Here is a 17,952-nt window from a genome sequence, read left to right on the forward strand (position 1 = left end):
TAACATGGGAAAGGAAACAGTCAATCAAGTCCAGGAAGCACAGAGAGTCCCATACAAGATAAACCTAAAATACAGATTTTTAAAAAAAGAATATAAAGCTGAAAGTGTGTCTATGACTAACAATGTTTTAGGGGGAAAAAAAACTTATCTCAAGGCCATTAAACATTAAATATTTTATTCTTGTAAATTCTTTAGGCACTCAACTTTCCCTCTTAACCAGAGAAATAAAAACAGAAATATTTTGTAAAAACACTGTGACATTATGAACCAAGGCATTCAATAGCCATAGTTAAATAGATAGCTCACAACTTTGACTCTTTTGAGCACAATAAAGCTTTCAAAAAAATTTTATCTAGCATCACATTCATTGCATTTTCCCTAAGCTACAAAAATATGTGTGGTGTATAAAATACATCACAATGCTAAATATGAGCTCTGGAAAGATATTACTTTAAATCAGTGTGGCAATCCAGAGTGTAGCTGCAGGACTAGCAACAGCTGGCCACAGCTGAAGATTCCGATCCTCCCAAAGCCAATGCCTGGAGAACTAGGAGGGCAGTCATCAGCAAGAGGGAGGCGTCTCAGAACAAGAGATCCAGCCTGTGTGGTGGGATTTGGGGGATGCCGCCAGGACCTTTTTAGGTAGGAGTGACTTTGGCAATAGCAAGGAGTGATCCTACAGGTAGAGAGAGGTACTAGGAATATTAGTAACAAGATTGGAATCTAATTTCCATACATGGAAATTATGGTTCCCAGAAGGAGGCACAAACCTAGTTTCCAATACTGGGTCAAAAAGTAATATTGGATGACAATAAGAATGACCTTGTAACCCAGACCCTCTGAAATTCTTCCTCAATGAGGTTAAGGTAAGTCTTAGAAATATGAGTGGAGTTGGATTGCAAGTAACAATTAGTGGCCTCAGTTACAAGAAGAGGCAGGTGTCATGTTGAAAACTTGTTAAAATCTGATGGTGAAAACTTAGATGAAAGTGTAATTCTGTTTATCACTGGGGAATGGGAAAGATGGTGTTGGGTGGGGAGTTTCTCAGAATGAGCAGAATTGAGATAAGAAAGGAAGGGAGGGAAAGGGCATTCCAGGTGGAATGACTAACATGTTAAGTTGCTGTTGAGGAAGAACACGTTTCATTATGTGGTTTATAAGGGGTGAGAAGAGAGATGAGTAGAAGGAGTGTGGGCCCAAATACTGATAGGCCTGGGGTACCATTTTGAGGAATTTGAGGAAGTTGTACATGAGGAATGATGAGTAAGCAAAGGGTTGAGAGGAGAAATTTGTGGAATCAGAATGGGCCCAATAATGACATGTTTTGGATGCCATTTTGAGAAACTTAAACTTTATTCTATAGGCACTGGTTGGCATTAAATATTCAAGAGGGGACTAAATGGACTTAACTCTTTTTTGGAAGATAACTTTGGAGATGGTGTGAGGAATTTGCATTCTGCTACAGGCGAGAAGTAATAAGCTCTCAAACTAGGGGTGCAGTAGCATGAATTATTTGAAGAAAATTATTTGAAGCTTTTAGAAAATATGTATCATTTGGTGAAAGTTTGAATATGGAGATAAATCAAAACAGTTAAAATTCAGGGAGAAAAACATCTGTTCCCAAATTCTGCCCCAGAATTTCCCAGGTGCTGTGATGTACCACTGAGACTTAGATTAGTAGCTCTTGGGAGGGACTTGAGCATTTCCATGTTGAACAATGGTTTAGGAACAGTAAGTACATACATCTCTCAGGGTCTGACAAATCACGTAGATAGAAAAGACATGGGGAGAAATTTCTTGACCTAGATAGAGGGTACATTGCTGTGTTCTATTTGCGATATTATTGAAATGTTTACTTGCTATTTATACACTTTTCTCTATGTATTTTTAGCTTCAGTTAAAGATGTAAAATGGGTAGAGTATTAAATAACAAAGTAAGAATTTAAATTAATATTTAATTTTAAAATGTTAACAATATTTGATTCTATTAATGAAAAGAAAGATATTTATATGGAAAATGGTATCTTACAAATATTTAGAATTCATCTCCTTTTCAAGTATTATTTGAATATTTTCAAACATTAATTTTATATAAGGCCACCATGAAACTATCAATAAACTGCCTCTTTAATCCCCTCAAAAAAGAAAACATGAAAAACATATTCTTTCACTTCAATACAAAATGAAACTAGAAATTAATAACAAAAATAAATGTATAGTTTTAAATGGTTTTGTTTTTAAAAATGAAAAGTTAATGAGTTAAGTATTCAGTGCAAGAAGTTGCAAAAGGGAAGACAAAGATATGTTAAGGGGAAGATAGTTATCAGTGAATTTAGAAACAAAAAAAAGAAAAGGAAGAAAGATCTATGTAAATGAAATAGTGTTTTTATAGTTATCTGTTCCTGCATTAACATAAATGGCTCGGCAGAGTTTCACCAAATTAAAAAGTACGTAGTTTCCAAATAATATACACCACCAAGAATGAACCCTATGTTCAAGTACAAACTTCGGGTGATTATGAGATGTAAATGTAGGTTCCTCACTTGTAAAATATTTGTAAAAATTTAAATTTAAATTGGGTGCCATATGAGCACTTCACTGCATCAGGCATTCACTCCCCAGAGCACTTGAGATACAAGGGGGGCAAGAGGCCCACGTGACTACAGATTAGAAAAGAAATGCTTTGAGTATTAAGGTACCATGGAAAGACACAGCAAATAGTGGTGCAGAGAGGCACTTTTTGGTGGTGATAAAAATGTTCTATGTCCTGATTGTACTGGTGGTTACACAACTGCATACATTTGTCAAAACTCCTCAAATTTGCACTTAAAATAGGTAAATCTTATTCAATATAAATTATTCCTCAATAAAACTAATTTTTATGTGTCTACTTAAAGGGATAGTTTCTATAACAATGGATTTTTTTCCTATATGCCAAATAGCTAAATAAATTATGGTATATCTTTTAGTCACTGAAATTTTATCAGCCCAAACTGAGATTTTTTTTTTTTTTGAAGAATTTTAGTTGAAAAGGTGAAAAAACAAACAAAATAATGCCTATAAAACATGATCCCAATTTTTAGGGAAAAAAGTCAAATATGTATATGTGTGTGTGTGTGTCTGTGTGTGTATGTATATACATACATATGTATGTATATGTATGTATACATATATGTATGTATACATACATACGTATGTATGTATATGTATATACACATATATATACATATTTGAAGGAAGGAAAAACAAAAGCAGCATTAATAGTTCTTGCCTAGTGTGACAGTATGAACATTGATTATAATTTTTTTCATTTGTTTTTCTATGTCTTTCCAACTTCATATAATGTGTTTGTAGTACTATGTTAAGCAGAAATAAATGAACACAATTGTTAAAAAGCTTTTCGAGGACCTCTAGCTTACAAATTGAAAATAAAATGCTTTATAATGCTATACAATTCTCTCCACCCACCAGCCCTGGCCTTTGGGCTCCCTCTCACTCCCTCAGAAATTGTGTCCCTTCTCTGTTGACTGGACTCGCTCTCAGGCTTCCAAGCCTTCATGTGTACTCTTTGCTTTTGTGGGGAAATGCTTGTTCTCACACCTTATCCATCTCAGGCCTTCCAGTCCCCCTTTAAGAGCCACCTCAAATGTTCCCTCTGTGCTTCCTCCACAGAATTTTCCACTTCCAACTCTTAGCCACACTGTCACACTACACCAAAGAGGATCATGTGTGCCTTTTTTTGTATTAATTAGAATGGGCCAGGCTGAATGTGATAATAACAACCCCCAAATCTCAGTGGTTCAACACAGCAAAATCTTGCATCTCCCACATGTTTCACGTCCCACATGAATTTTCAGGAAGCTTTGCTATACGGTCTCTCAGGAACTCAGGATGGAAGTCCACCATCTTGTAGCTGTACCCAGTGGCACAGAACAATGCCAAAGACCCACAAGTGACCACAATCCAGAAGTGACACATATCACTACTGCCCACATTTCATGACCTGTAAGGTGACTGAGAAGTTTGGGAAAATACACGGTGAGCTTTACTGTCTCTACCACACCCCCATCACTCAATGAGTTCTCAAAAGATAGGGACTATTCTGTGTTCAACTTTGTATTCCCTGCACAGAATGCAAGGCCTGGCTTTTGGTAGATTAGTAGACGCTTGATAACCCCTTGATGAATGAATATATGAATGAAGGTGTGTTGTGTGATTTTAAAAATAATGTATAAGGACGTTTAGTGTCCCTGCCTGAGAGAAGCCTAAATCTGGCAAGAAATAGTAAACATTAGCACATAACTAAGCATTGATCTATATGGTACAGAACCCAACTTTAATAGATAGAGATCTATTGATCTATTGATTTAACTGTACACTTCAGAGAGAATAAGTAGAATTTGGACAAAGGGAAAAAGGGATGTTTTGAGGAAGGAGTAATTAAATAGGTAAAGAGAGAAAGGTAACAATGGTCATAGTAAACCTGTGTTTCATTGGGAAATGACCATGGTGTGCTGAATAATGACACCCCCTCCCCCAACAAAGATGTCCATTTCGTAATTCCCAGAACCTGTGAATGTGAGCATGAATGGCAAAAGAGACTTTGCAGATGTGCAGATGTGTATAAGTTAAGGATCCTGAGATGGGGAGAGTATCCAGACGGGCCCAATGATGTCATCACAAGGGTCCTTGGAAAAGGAGGGCAGGATTTCAGAGTAAGTAGTAGATGGGATGACAGAAGCATGAGTTGGGAGTGACATAAGGAAGGGCCAAGGAACACAGGCAGCCTGTGGAAGCTGAAAGAGGCAAAGAAGTGGATCAGTCCAAGAAGCCTCCAGAAGGAACAAACAATTTGACTTTAGCTTAGTGAGACTGACTTCAGACTTCTGACCTCCAGAACTGTAAGAAAATAAATCTGCATTGTTCTAAGCTACTAAGTGTGTGGTAATGTGTATGGAAGCCACGGAAAATTAATTCACTGACCAATCTGGCTAGCTAATACAAGGTTGCTCCAAAAATAGAATTAAATTATATAGGTTGGATTAAGAAAGACCTGTACAAAGAACGAAACCAATGAGAACAGAAAGAAAAATTCGCATTGTGGCACACAAGTTGGCACTGAGCCCTTGGTGCGCTCCCAAGTGTTCCTCTATTTAATTCTTCTACCGAGCTGCAGGGAGGTTGGCATCTCCATTCTGTAAATGAGAAGATGGAGGTTCTGAGAGGTTAGGTCACTCACCTAATGATCACATGAGTAATAAGTGGAGGATTCAAGATTTGAACTCAAGTCTGTCTGACTCAAGACAAGATAGAAAACAAGAAGACTTTATATTCACATCAGTGTAATATAGATAAATATGACATGTAAAATTATTTCCTAAGCAGTATTTCAACTGATCATTATAATAATCCCGTGAGGGAGTCAGAGCAGGTTTTATTGTTTATATTTTGCAGATGATTAAACCAAGATTGAAGTTAATGAGTTGTGCAAGGTCACAGGCTGTAAAGTGGCCACGCTCAGAGCCACTTCTGTAAAGTGAAGGAGATCTGTATGCAGGTGCTAACTGTGGCACACCGTGGCTGTAAGATTCTTGTTTCTGGAACAGCCAGCTAGTGTAACTTCTGAGTACAAGGTGATGGCAGTTCTTTCAAGGAAGAATTGCTAGGCATTGGTGACAAAGCATAGTACAAAATGCTGGAGAACAGAATAAGGAGATCTCTCAACAGGCACAAGAGAGAAGGTATTCTAGTTGAAATACATTTCAGGTATTGATCTTGACCTGACACGTAAGAGATGCCTCATGAATATCTGTTGAATCAATTGAAAGGTCCATTAAGAAGTTACATAATCAGAATTGGGGAGGGAGAGGCAGGCTTGGCCCATAGTTTTAAGAATCATAAGGATAGAAATGGAAGTTAGTGTCATAAAGATGGGTGAGCTTTCTGAGAGAGTAGCTACAGAAAAGACAGTCCGCCTCACCAGATAGCATGATTCCCCGGGTTTGGAAAGTCCTGTGTGTTCTAGAGACCTCCTATTAAAATGTAGAGCAGCTGGTAAGCTGACAGGGGTTTAACCAGTATCAGCCAACACCTCAGAGAGACTTTGCTTCCCACTATAATAGGCTACTTAACAGTGTTAGGGTAGAGAAAGAAGCTTCTGGGAAGTTAGGGTGTGAGTTGTGAAAGAAACCTGAATGAGATGTGAATGTGAAGAAAACAAACCAAAGTAATTTCTCAGTTCTGCCCAGGACAGGCGTGCTCTTAAGTGAAGAAAACCAAGGAATTTTATCAGAATTTTTATGATAACTACTATTCTGGTTTATTTTAGTCAGCATTCAGTTCTCCTCACAGTGTCAACTATATCTTTAAAAAGGAATGACTTCCTTTTCATGGCTGAGTAATATTCCATTGTATATATACACCACATCTTCTTTATCCACTCGTCTGTCGATGGACACTTAGGTTGCTTCCATGTCCTGGCTATTGTAAATAGTGCTGCAATGAACATTGTGGTACATGACTTTTTTGAATTACAGTTTTCTCATGGTATATGCCCAGTAGTGGGATTGCGGGTCATATGGTAGTTCTATTTTTAGTTTTTTAAGGAAACTCCATAGTGTTTGTAGAGACATGGATGGACCTAGAGTCTGTCATACAGAGTAAAGTAAGTCAGAAAGAGAAAAACAACATATTAACGCATATATGTGGAATCTAGAAAAATGGTACAGATGAACCTATTTGCAGATCAGGAATAGAGACGCAGAAATAGAGAACGGATGTGTGGACACGGTTGTGGGGGAAGCAGGGGTGGGATGGACTGGGAGATTGGGATGGACATATATACACGACCATGTGTAAAACAGATGGCTAGTGGGAGCCTGCTGTGTAGGGCAGGGAGCTCAGCTCTGTGCCCTGTGGTGACCTAGATGGGTGGGATGGGGGGGAGGGGGGAGGGAGGCCCAAGAGGGAGGGGATACGTTTATACATATGGCTGATTCACTTCATTGTACAGCAGAAATTAACACAACATTGTAAAACAACTATACCTCAATAAAAAATAAATTTAAAAAAAGGAACGAATTCTTTAGCTCTTCAAGATGAACAGAGAATTTGAGTTCCTTCCATCTTGGAAGTGAATTCTGGGTCCAGCCTTGCTTACTGCTTGAAAATAAGAGAAGTCACCATGTGCCCGTTCACGTACCTTGTATACATCACTACAACTCTTGTTACAACCTGTCATACATGCATGAAGACCATGCTTACTTACAGAGGCCAAGGCTCTGGTTGCACAACTGGTAGGGGTGAAGTCAGGACAAAGGTGTTGAATTCCAAAGCCCCAGGAATGCTCTCCCTCAAGGGTGTGGGCTTTTTATTTTTTTTTAATAAGTTGAGTCCAGCTATAAAGAGAAAATGAGAGAAATAAGAGACTAGAATACATTTCTATACCCGCCAGCATCTGCTATCCAGCCTAGCACATCATAGTTGCCTATTTATTTGTTGAATTGAATAGGTAAACTTCTGGGCAACTTCAAGCCCTTCCAAACTCTGCTGTGATAATAACAGATCTACAAAAATGGTTTGGTTAATGAAATCTTGAGCACAAATTCTCATTCTGACAAAATCCACAAATTTCTCACTCTGTAGTTCCTTTTGAATCGATTTATAAGAACACCTTGCCCTACAGATTATCTTGCAAGGGAGAGGGCCCGGGCAGCCTCAGTGGACTTTAAGGATTTGGTTATTATTTTTATTTATTATCTGTAGAGTTCAGAAAATATGTATGTATTTAGTGCCAACCAAATATCTGCTCTTTGCTCTAAGCAGCTACAGCCTCAACTAGGAAAAGAAAATGTATCAGGCCCCAGATACAATACCCACAGGAGTGGCTAAATGTCAGAGGTGCAGGCCTAATTATTATTTATTTATTTTTCTGGCTCTGCTGTGGGAAACTTGGGTCTCAATTCCTCTGAGTCTCAGAATCACAATCTTCAGGAAGAGATTCAGCCACGCCTCTTGTCCTAATCCCTAACTTAGCTCAGGAAACCAATAAGCTACAAAAGGACATGCCAGGATGTTTTCCTAACCCTCAGTAGAGACTCACAGGCAAGAGTGTTATTCATCCCTGTGTCCCTCCTTCCATCCTCCCTGGGGTTAATACATCTGACAAGGTGTCAATATATCCCCACATATGTTCTTCATTTTAATATAAAAACGATAATACTCTATCCCTGAATCAAAACAGAGGTGTTTGAAACTCACTGATGCTGGGAAGGGTATTGTCGACAAAAGAGAAGAAACAAATTGTAAGGAGTCACAACAGTTGAAAAGTGATTTTCTCTCAGGTAACATTTCTCAAGCAGAAAAAAAAGGTTTAGTTCCTATGCAGAATTCCAAAAAGAATACAAAAAGAACACTTAAAAGCTTCTTAGCAATGATCTCAAAGCCATAAAAGAGACTTTGTGTACAAGACCCTAGGAAAAGAATAGAATTTATATTTCAATATTTGTCATTTAAAAGAGATGCTGTTTTTAAAATAATGAACCACTGACATTTGAATGTTGGCACAATGTGCTAAAAATGCACTCTGAATATTTGAGAGAAAAAGATGATTGGGAAGGCTACACTTTCCCCTTAATGCAAAACGTATGTGCTTTTAAAATAAATTTGTATTTTAATTTTTAAAATTTATTTCTACTTTGTCTAGATTTTGTTTTATGAGTCATTTCACTTTTGCAATATTTTGAAACCCTTCTTTTTAAAAACCAGGTGGTCAACTGTTTTAGAATGAAAAAATTCAAAGGAAAAGTTTAAGCTTTAAACCTCAAATCTATAAAGTTCAGTAGACTTTTTTGCAACTCAAAAAGTGTGGCAGTATATGATAGTCACCCTTCAAATTCCCAACTTTAGGAAAACTGTTTTATTATGTGATCCTATACTCTCTCTCTCTCTCTCTCTCTCTCTCTCTCACACACACACACACACACACACACACACACACACAGCCATACACAGTTCCAACTTCTATTATATTCTATGTATATATATGAATATATCTAACTACTCTTACCTGTAATCCAGATTTTCTTTCTGACAAATGTCTTTAATAAAGTCTTGGAAACTATATGTGATAAGAGGGATACTGAGCTGTGATAAAAGTAGTTTTAGTCAAAAGGAAATTACCCAAAATTATTCCTTTCCATTCGCATTACTAACCTGCAAATTTGCTATCTGTCTGTACATGATCAAGAAATCTAATTTTGGTCAGGTGATTATCAACCTAGTGTTAAATCAAAATTGCATATTTGGGAAGGGGGAGAGATGTTACAGTTATGTTCAAGAACAATTATAATTATAATACAAGCTTTCTATGTATGGACAATCAGATTATGCTTTGACCAGGGTTTTGCTTAACAGATTTTTAAAAACATTTCTTTACTTGTTTTTGTGTTCTATTTAAAAGAGAGAGAGCATGTTGTTTTTATCCAAGATCTCACTGTACAAAGAAGTCAACAACTGTTAGTCAATTGCTTAGGAAAAGAAATCAATGCAGCAAAGTAACACAAACTTCTATTTTTAGTCACTAGGGGCCACATCCAAAATGTAGACAGAAATAAACATGTAATTTAAACATATTGATGTTACAGTCACAAAATAAATTAAAAATTCCGGGAGGGCTTGGTCCATCTCTCAGTGTGTGATCATTTTTAGCAGAGGTACAAATGCTGTTGTATATTTGATGCAGAAAGAGAAACATGTGTTAGTATAATAATAACAGCTTTTCATTTCTCCTTTGTGAGAGAAAAATGTTAAGTGACTTCTCCCTGTTACTTTGGGTAATGAAACAATCCTGGAATGTTCGGGGGGGGGAGAATATAGCACAACATGTTAAGGAAATGTGGATGGCACTGATGTTCCATCAGATGCACTAAAAATAGCTCCGTACTAGGAATTCCTTTTTTATCAAACAACACGGGGGCCAGTTTCTCATCCTATGAACACCGGTGGACTCTGTGGGAAACAGCCTACCCTTTTTATTTTTAAAGCTGATTTTATGCCTTATCTGGAAATCTGAACAAAAAGTCCTGCTAAGTTAAGCGATACACAGCATCTTCTCTACTTGAAATAGAGAATATGTCTGTGATAAATATGATCTAATATATTTTGAAGAAAACCAAATAGTCACACAGGAAAAGTTTATTTATAGTGTCCTGGAGGAAAGAGGAAATAATTTCAAAACTTAAATATTTTGCGGGAAAAACTAGTCACAAATCTTATCACAGATGATCTAGTAAAAATATTCCCTTTTGCTTGCACAGAGAAGATTATAATCATGACTTAGGTTAAAAGAAAATCAGAAGTTGTATCTGATAAAACCTGATTTTATCTGACAAAATCTCTAGGGCAGGAAACTGGCTGCCTTATCAATTCTAAATGATAAAAAATGGCTCTCAAGCTGTAGACCATAAAATTAAGCAAAAACATTTTGCATGTGAGAAGAGAATTTCTTAGACTTAGTCCAAAGGCAGACCTATTGTCACTCATAGATTTATCAGTGATGAAATTAGATATACTAGAATCTTCCTCCCACTGGTAACATTTGCAGTCAGCGTGAATGGTTTTTCTCAGTGTAGAGTTTCCAACTCCTGGTATAATAGCATCCTCCTATCAAATGATAGCACAAAACATAGAAAAGTATATTCTTCTTTGTGGGGAAGGGTTTTAATTCTGAAGCATAGTTTATAATAATATTCTAAGAGATTACTAAATTTGGTTTTCAAATTGAAAAAGGAATTTATCATTCATTATTATTTAATGAACCTTTCAGAGACTAGAAATACAATTATTCTTCATTGTGGGTCAGTATTTATTTTAAAAATACTAGAAACTGAAGAATAGTAACAATAATTTAATTTCATCATATACTATTATATTCTAGGATCTTTTCTAAGTATTTCCTGTTAATTAACTCATCAAACCATGACAAAGTAGGTACAATGAGTATTGTCATTTTACAGAAAAGGAAACTGAGGTGACCTGTCCAAGCTTACAGGAAGAGTTCTGTGGCAAAGTCAAGCTTTGGAACCAGAAGCTTTGGCTCTAACATCCATGCTCCTAACTACTGTGCTGGTTTACCTATGACTTTTTAAAAAGATAATGAATTCCTAATTTTTCTACCTTGCTAGTGAGATCATATATTTGCTGCAAAGCAACAGTTGTCAATTTTCTTCTTCAAAATATTTCAATTGAATGCATATCCTATGTTCCTATTCTTCTATTTTATGACTCTGTGTTTTTTAATTGGACATGATTTTAAAAACTGTACTTTTTTTTTTGGCCACACTGTGCAGCCTGCAGGATCTTAGTTACCTGACCAGGGATCGAACCCGGGGCCCTGGCAGTGAGAGTGCTGAGTTCTAACCACTGGAGACCGCCAGGGAATTCCCTAAAAAATTGTATTTTTTTAATCCAAAGAAAAAAAGTTATGGAGTGAATTACTGGGATCACTAATATTTGTATTATTTTCAATTTTTTGTAATGTGGTTGTCTTTCATAATAGGATTTTAAAGGTTGTAAGCCCAGAATTTTGTGCTAAAGAATGAGAAGAAAACTCAACTCCTTGCCATTTCCAGTTTCCACAAGTTTACTTCTTTTTATACCACTCATTCCTGTCCTAATCAGAATTTTTAAAGGACTTTTGATTACAAACGATTCACAAAGGGGACTCCTGCATTTTTCCTATTCCCTGAATAGATAAAGGATTTGTAGGTGGGGACAGACAGGAAAAAATACAGTCTGTGGAATCTTGCCTAGGCTTGCTGATGAGGAGGAGAAAGGGAGCTCTGACGGCTAAAACTAGTAACTGTGGTTTCTCCGAAAATGGAAGAACCTTCTTTCAATAATCACAGTGGGCAAGTATCTAGTTAGACCACCATGGAAGATGGACATGGGGTAACAAGTTAAATATAGAGACTTGATTTCAGCAGCATTTGGGGTATTTTGTAATCATTAAATTGTGCACAATTCAGCCATCTAAGTTAGAGCATAATCCAGTAAAAATTATACATGTTATTGTTGTCCTTTTCTGCTGCAAATTTGTGTGAGAGAGGGGGGGAGAGAGAGAGAGGAATATGTTTGTGTTACATTATGAATGTAAAAAGTGTTGCCAACAGTTCCCATTTTCAATAGATAAACTACAGTTTTTTTGGTGTTTGTTATTTAAATTCAGCAGACAATAGCTTTAGTAAGTGTATGAATAGACAGTGCCCTTTAGAGCATGATGGATATGACTAGTAGAGGTTTTTTCTCTCTGAAGCTAATCTGCAGCAACTGCGAAACAAGTTTTTCTGCATTCACTCCATTTGATAAATTTGAAAACATCCCATTCCCTTATTCACCCGTGCATGTCCCAAACTGTTGATACCAGTTTTGTTATCATGCCACGTGGAGCAACCTTTTAGGGAGAATAAATGGCGAGGTCCTTAAAGGTACCTGTTTTGCCAGAGTCATGTGCACCCATTACTGGGATGTTCTGCTCACGTTCTGAGTCTCCCTCAAATGCTGGGAGTTTGGATCATGTAGCAAAATGACAGAAGAGCCCACTGTCCACTGTGGCCTTGAACAGACCTGTTCCGTTCCTGGTAGTAGAGCATTCTTATTCAAGCCTGAGGGGATGGACCGGCATCCAGTTGACACCCATCTCCTCCTGTCCTGCCTTGGCAGGGTTTGCAGTACACTAGTGGTTGCAGCCGGGGTTGCTAATTCCACTCGCATGGACACCTGTCTCTGACATACCATGGGAGTTTGATGGCTTTGGAAATTCCAATATGTGCCACAGTTGTTTCTAAGAGGAGAGGACTCTTCATCAACTTAGCAGAAGTGTTATGAAAGGGTGAAAGATAGGCGTGTACAGTTATGGTAGCCTCTGTGGGGCATCCAGAGACAAATGATAAAAATGAAGAACGATAAACCCTATGGTGGAAGTACATGGGAACCTTACTTTGGGATAGTTCACATACATTTTAATTATTCTAACTTTTAAATTTACTTTTCCAAGGCTGTCATTCTTCTCAAGGCTCAAAACTAACACCGAGAAGCAGGATTTGGGGACATTTCTTCAGGAAACATGTATTAAGCTCTTCTATGTTACAGGCACTGGAGTAAGGAAGGTAGAAAGACAGCTCCTGTCCAGGAAAGTACAGTCTAGTGAAATGTCAGAAAATTAAACTGACTTAAGGAGAGCAAATTAAGTTTCTCACTTAACAGCCGTGACAATAATGTATGGATGAATTTAATAATCAATAAGGGAGATAATTTTAGGTAATTTTTCAAACCCAGCTAGAAGTAGAACATCACTAACCCAATACTGAAATGAAGCCAAAGGCTAACTGCAGAATCACTGATTTTTATTTTTTAATCAGCTAATACTTCAGGGTTATAGCTTTCTGATATTACTAAACAAGAGCCTAATCCTTAAAAACATGCTTTGTCTGAGAGTTAGTACTAGGCATGAATGAAAGGATGTTTTTAAAGAAAAAAATGAGAAATCAAAATATAAATTTATGATATATAATCATGTAGATACACACAGTCTAGGAATGTGTATATGAATGTATGTGAGTACATATGCATTCCTTCATCATAAAGACGATATTAGTGTTGGTGTCTAACAAGATAATAATAGACTAATTCCTAGTTAATATGATTACATTCAATTCTCAGACAACTCATGGAAATACTGTCTTTTAATTTAAAAAGCATTATTTATGAATATGTAGATAGTTTCTGATGTTCAATTAAAAAATTACTTTTAGTTGTTAAAAAAGAAATAACCATGTTTTACAATAGGCAGGCTTACCTACTCAGGGTTAAAATTCCACACACTTTCATAAAGTACCACAAGCTCAATTTCTGAAGTTAGTCAGTATCTGGGAAGAAGTCTACTCACTGTCACACAGTATGCACATGCAGGAGGGGGCGAGTGGGGAGGAGGGTGAGGCTGCTCAAAGCACAGGCCAGGCACACTCATTTCTAGGTTCAGCCACAGGCGACCCCTTTGGGACACTCAGATCCAGTGGGGCAGTGCTCCAGTCCAGGTGAGCCTGCTGCCTCCACCATTGCTGCCCCCAAAATCTGGCCTGGAAGTGCCCCCAGAGTGCTGTGAAAGCCCTTCTGGAAGTGAGGTGAGCTGGTGTCTGCCAAGCAGCAGCTCTCAGGAGATTGGTGGTCCACCTGACTGGGATTTACACGGATCATATCCGAACTTCCCATGAGCATCCAAGGCCAAGGCCTGGTCTGTGCCCTGAAGCACCCCAGAGGACCCAGAGCTGTGGCAATGACCTCCAGCGTGTGTTGGCGTGCCAGCTGTCCTTGTGTGGTCTCCAAGTGGCTTGTGGTCTGATTTGCACAGTTTCACAGAGACTGAAGCCTTTGGGGCTGGAAACAGCTTAGGATCACACTGCAGAATCAGTGCAGGGGTTGCCCATGGCAAGATCTCTTTGTTCATCCCTCAGTTAACCAGGAAAAGAGACATCAGTCCCTCTCCTCAAAGCACAGTTTCCATTGGGACCTGATGTGGTAACTTTTGTCCTGCACTTAGCATTTTACATTAAAATTGCTCAGTCCCATATAAAGGACAGCCTTCTGAATGGGAAAAAAATATTTTGAAATGATATGACTGATAACGGGTTAATATTCCAACATATATAAACAGTTTATACAACTCAACAGCAGAAAACAAACAACCCAATTAAAAAATGGGCAGAATACCTGAATAGACATTTTTTCAAAGACGTTCAGATGGCCAACAGGCACATGAAAAGATGCTCAGCATCACTAATCATCAGAGAAATGCAAATCAAAACCACAATGAGATGTCACCTCACACCTGTCAGAATGGCCGTCATCAAAAAGACCACAAATAACAAATGCTGGAGAGGGTGTGGAGAAAAGGGAACCCTCATGCACTGTTGGTGGGAATGTAAATTGGTGCAGCCACTATGGAGAACAGTATGGAGGTTTCTCAAAAAACTAAAAATAGAACTACCGTATGATCCAGCAGTTCCACTCTTGGGTATATATCCAAAAGAAGCATTATTTACAATAACCAAGATATGGAAGCAACCTAAGTGTCCATCGACAGATGAATGGAAAAAGAAGATGTGGTATATATACACAATGGAATGCTACTCAGCCGTAGAAAAGAATGAAATTTTGCCATGTGCAACAGCATCGATGGACTTGGAGGGTATTATGCTTAGTGAAATCAGTCAGACAGAGAAAGACAAATATTGTATGATATCACTTATATAGGGAATCTAAAAAATTAAACAAACAAATATATAGCAAAACAGAAACAGACTGACAGGTATGGAAAACAAAACTAGTGGTTACTAGTCGGGAGACGGAAGTAAGGAGGGGCAAGATAGGGGTATGGGGTTAAGAGATACAAACTACTATGTATAAAATAGATAAGCAACAAGGTTATATTGTATAGCACAGGGAATTATAGCCATTATTTTCTAATAACTTTTAATGGAGTATAATCTGTAAAAATACTGAATCACTATGCTATACACTTGAAAATAATATAATATTGCAAATCAACTATAATAAAAAATAAATTTGTAAAAAAGGATCCTTGATTGACAGAAAGATTCAGATATTGTACTATGAGCTGAAGGAGAATGCAGTCAGCCAGTCTCCTGAGGCTACACTGCAGGAACTCAACCATTATATGTGGTCCCAAATGAAACTGAAATGCTTCTGAGAACACAGATTACTTCTGCAGATCCTCCACAATAACACCTCCCATTTTGTTAGCCTTTATCTTAGTGCTAAATTAAGAACAACAACAATAATAATAGTAAACACTTATCTAGTATTTATTATGTGCCATGCCCATTCTAAGAGTTCTCATTTAATCCTCACGGTAACATAATAAGGTATGGTTTCTTTTTTCTTTTTTTTTTTTTTTGTGGTACGCGGGCCTCTCACTGCTGTGGCCTCTCCCATTGCAGAGCACAGGCTCCAGACGCGCAGGCCCAGCGGCCATGGCTCACGGGCCCAGCGGGTCCGCGGCACGTGGGATCCTCCCAGACCGGGGCACGAACCCGCGTCCCCCGCATCGGCAGGCGGACCCTCAACCACTTGTGCCACCAGGGAAGCCCAAGGTATGGTTTCTTATTGTACCCATTTCATAGATAAGAAAACTGAGGCATGGAGAGGTCAACTAATTTGCCCATATGTGGTAAATGTTGTGCCAGGATAGGTTCTCTTAATCATGTGATTTGCTTGTTCTTATTTATATTTTAATTCTTAATGTGTTTGCTTATCTGCTTTATTTGCCCAGTGCAGATTAGCTGGGTAACTAGGATAACAGTGTTGGGAGTCAGGTGGAGGTAGGTTCTTAGAGACAAGACAGAGAAGTCATATTGAAACACAGGAGGCAGGAAGAAGAAAAGCCAGGACTGTATCACTACACAGTACAGTATACATGCTTGGTTTTTAAAATGACACCATATTTTCAAGATGCTAAGTGAAGTAAGCCAGACAGAGAAAGACAAATATCATAGGATATCACTTATATGTGGAATCTAAAAAATTATACAAATGAACTTATGTACAAAACAGAAACAGACCCAGACATAGAAAACAAATTTATTGTTAACAATGGGGAAATGGCGGGGGGGCGATAAATTAGGAGTTTGGGATTAACATATATACACTACCATATATAAAATAGATAACAAACAAGGACCTACTGTATAGCACAGGGAATTATATTCAATATTTTGTAATAACGTATAAAGGAAAAGAATCTGAAAAATTAGATATATACGTATGTATAACTGAATCACTTTGTTGTACACCTGAAACTAACACAACATTGTAAATCAACTATACTTCAATAAAGAGACGGAAAGAAAGATGGAGAGAGAGAGAGAGAGAAAGGAAGAGGAAGGAAGGAAGGAAGGAAGGAACGAACAAAGAAACGAAGGAAAGAGAGGAAGGAAGGAAGGAAGGAAGGAAAGACGGGAGAAAGTTTGTTTCAATGATCTCTTCTAGAAGACAGGGATTTGATTAAAATATCTTAGATAAATTTCCATCCTAAGGGATAAAGATGAAGAAAATAGATAACTGTTTAAACAGGTGAGAAGTGCACTCCCTTCTGGAAACAGAATAAAGACTGTTTATAATCAGTGTCATCTTTTTATATGTAAATTTCCCTAATAGAACATGCTTCAGGGGAGGAACTCAGCTTTCTTATTACTCATGAAGACCTTTTACCACTCTGTCACTAAACTAGGAATAAAATAAACTCATAAGCAAATCTTTTTCTTGTTCCTACTTGGTCCTGAGTGTTTCCTCTGCTTCTCCACACTTCCTCCCACTTAGCAACTCAGAATCTTGCATACCCAGGTGAACAGAATGAACGAGCAAACTTTGTTTTCACAATGTTGTATTTGGAGAGATCGGCACTCTTTGAACGCGCACGCCAGTATTGAAAAGTTGTCTCTTACGTGGTCCAAGCAACTCAGCCTCCTTTTAAAAGTTTTCAGTAGAGCTTTATTCACTAGGCAAGACACGTCATGTCCTTTTGTGTAACACCCCAAATTTCAAGACCTTTTCCCAGAAGTCCCTTTTTCTATGTCATAGCTTGCATCATTGTCTCTAGGGCGTGTATCATAGCAGCATAAGCAAGAAGGCTACGCTCTGGTTCATTCCCAAAATCCCACAGGAAAAGTACAACATCGTTTTTGTTCTGACGACATACAAAAACGCACCTCTCTGAAGTGTTCCCAGGCTCCCTTTTCCTCCACTCCCTCACAGTTAAATTTAAACTCTTTATAGTCTCAGCTTCTACGGCATTTTATTTAAAGTTCTTTTATAGTATTTTAATATTGAATCATGTTAATTTCACTTTATAAATATGCACTAAGGATCTGCTCTGAG

This window comes from Pseudorca crassidens, chromosome 18 (assembly GCF_039906515.1).
Source record: "Pseudorca crassidens isolate mPseCra1 chromosome 18, mPseCra1.hap1, whole genome shotgun sequence".
Classification (NCBI taxonomy): domain Eukaryota; kingdom Metazoa; phylum Chordata; class Mammalia; order Artiodactyla; family Delphinidae; genus Pseudorca; species Pseudorca crassidens.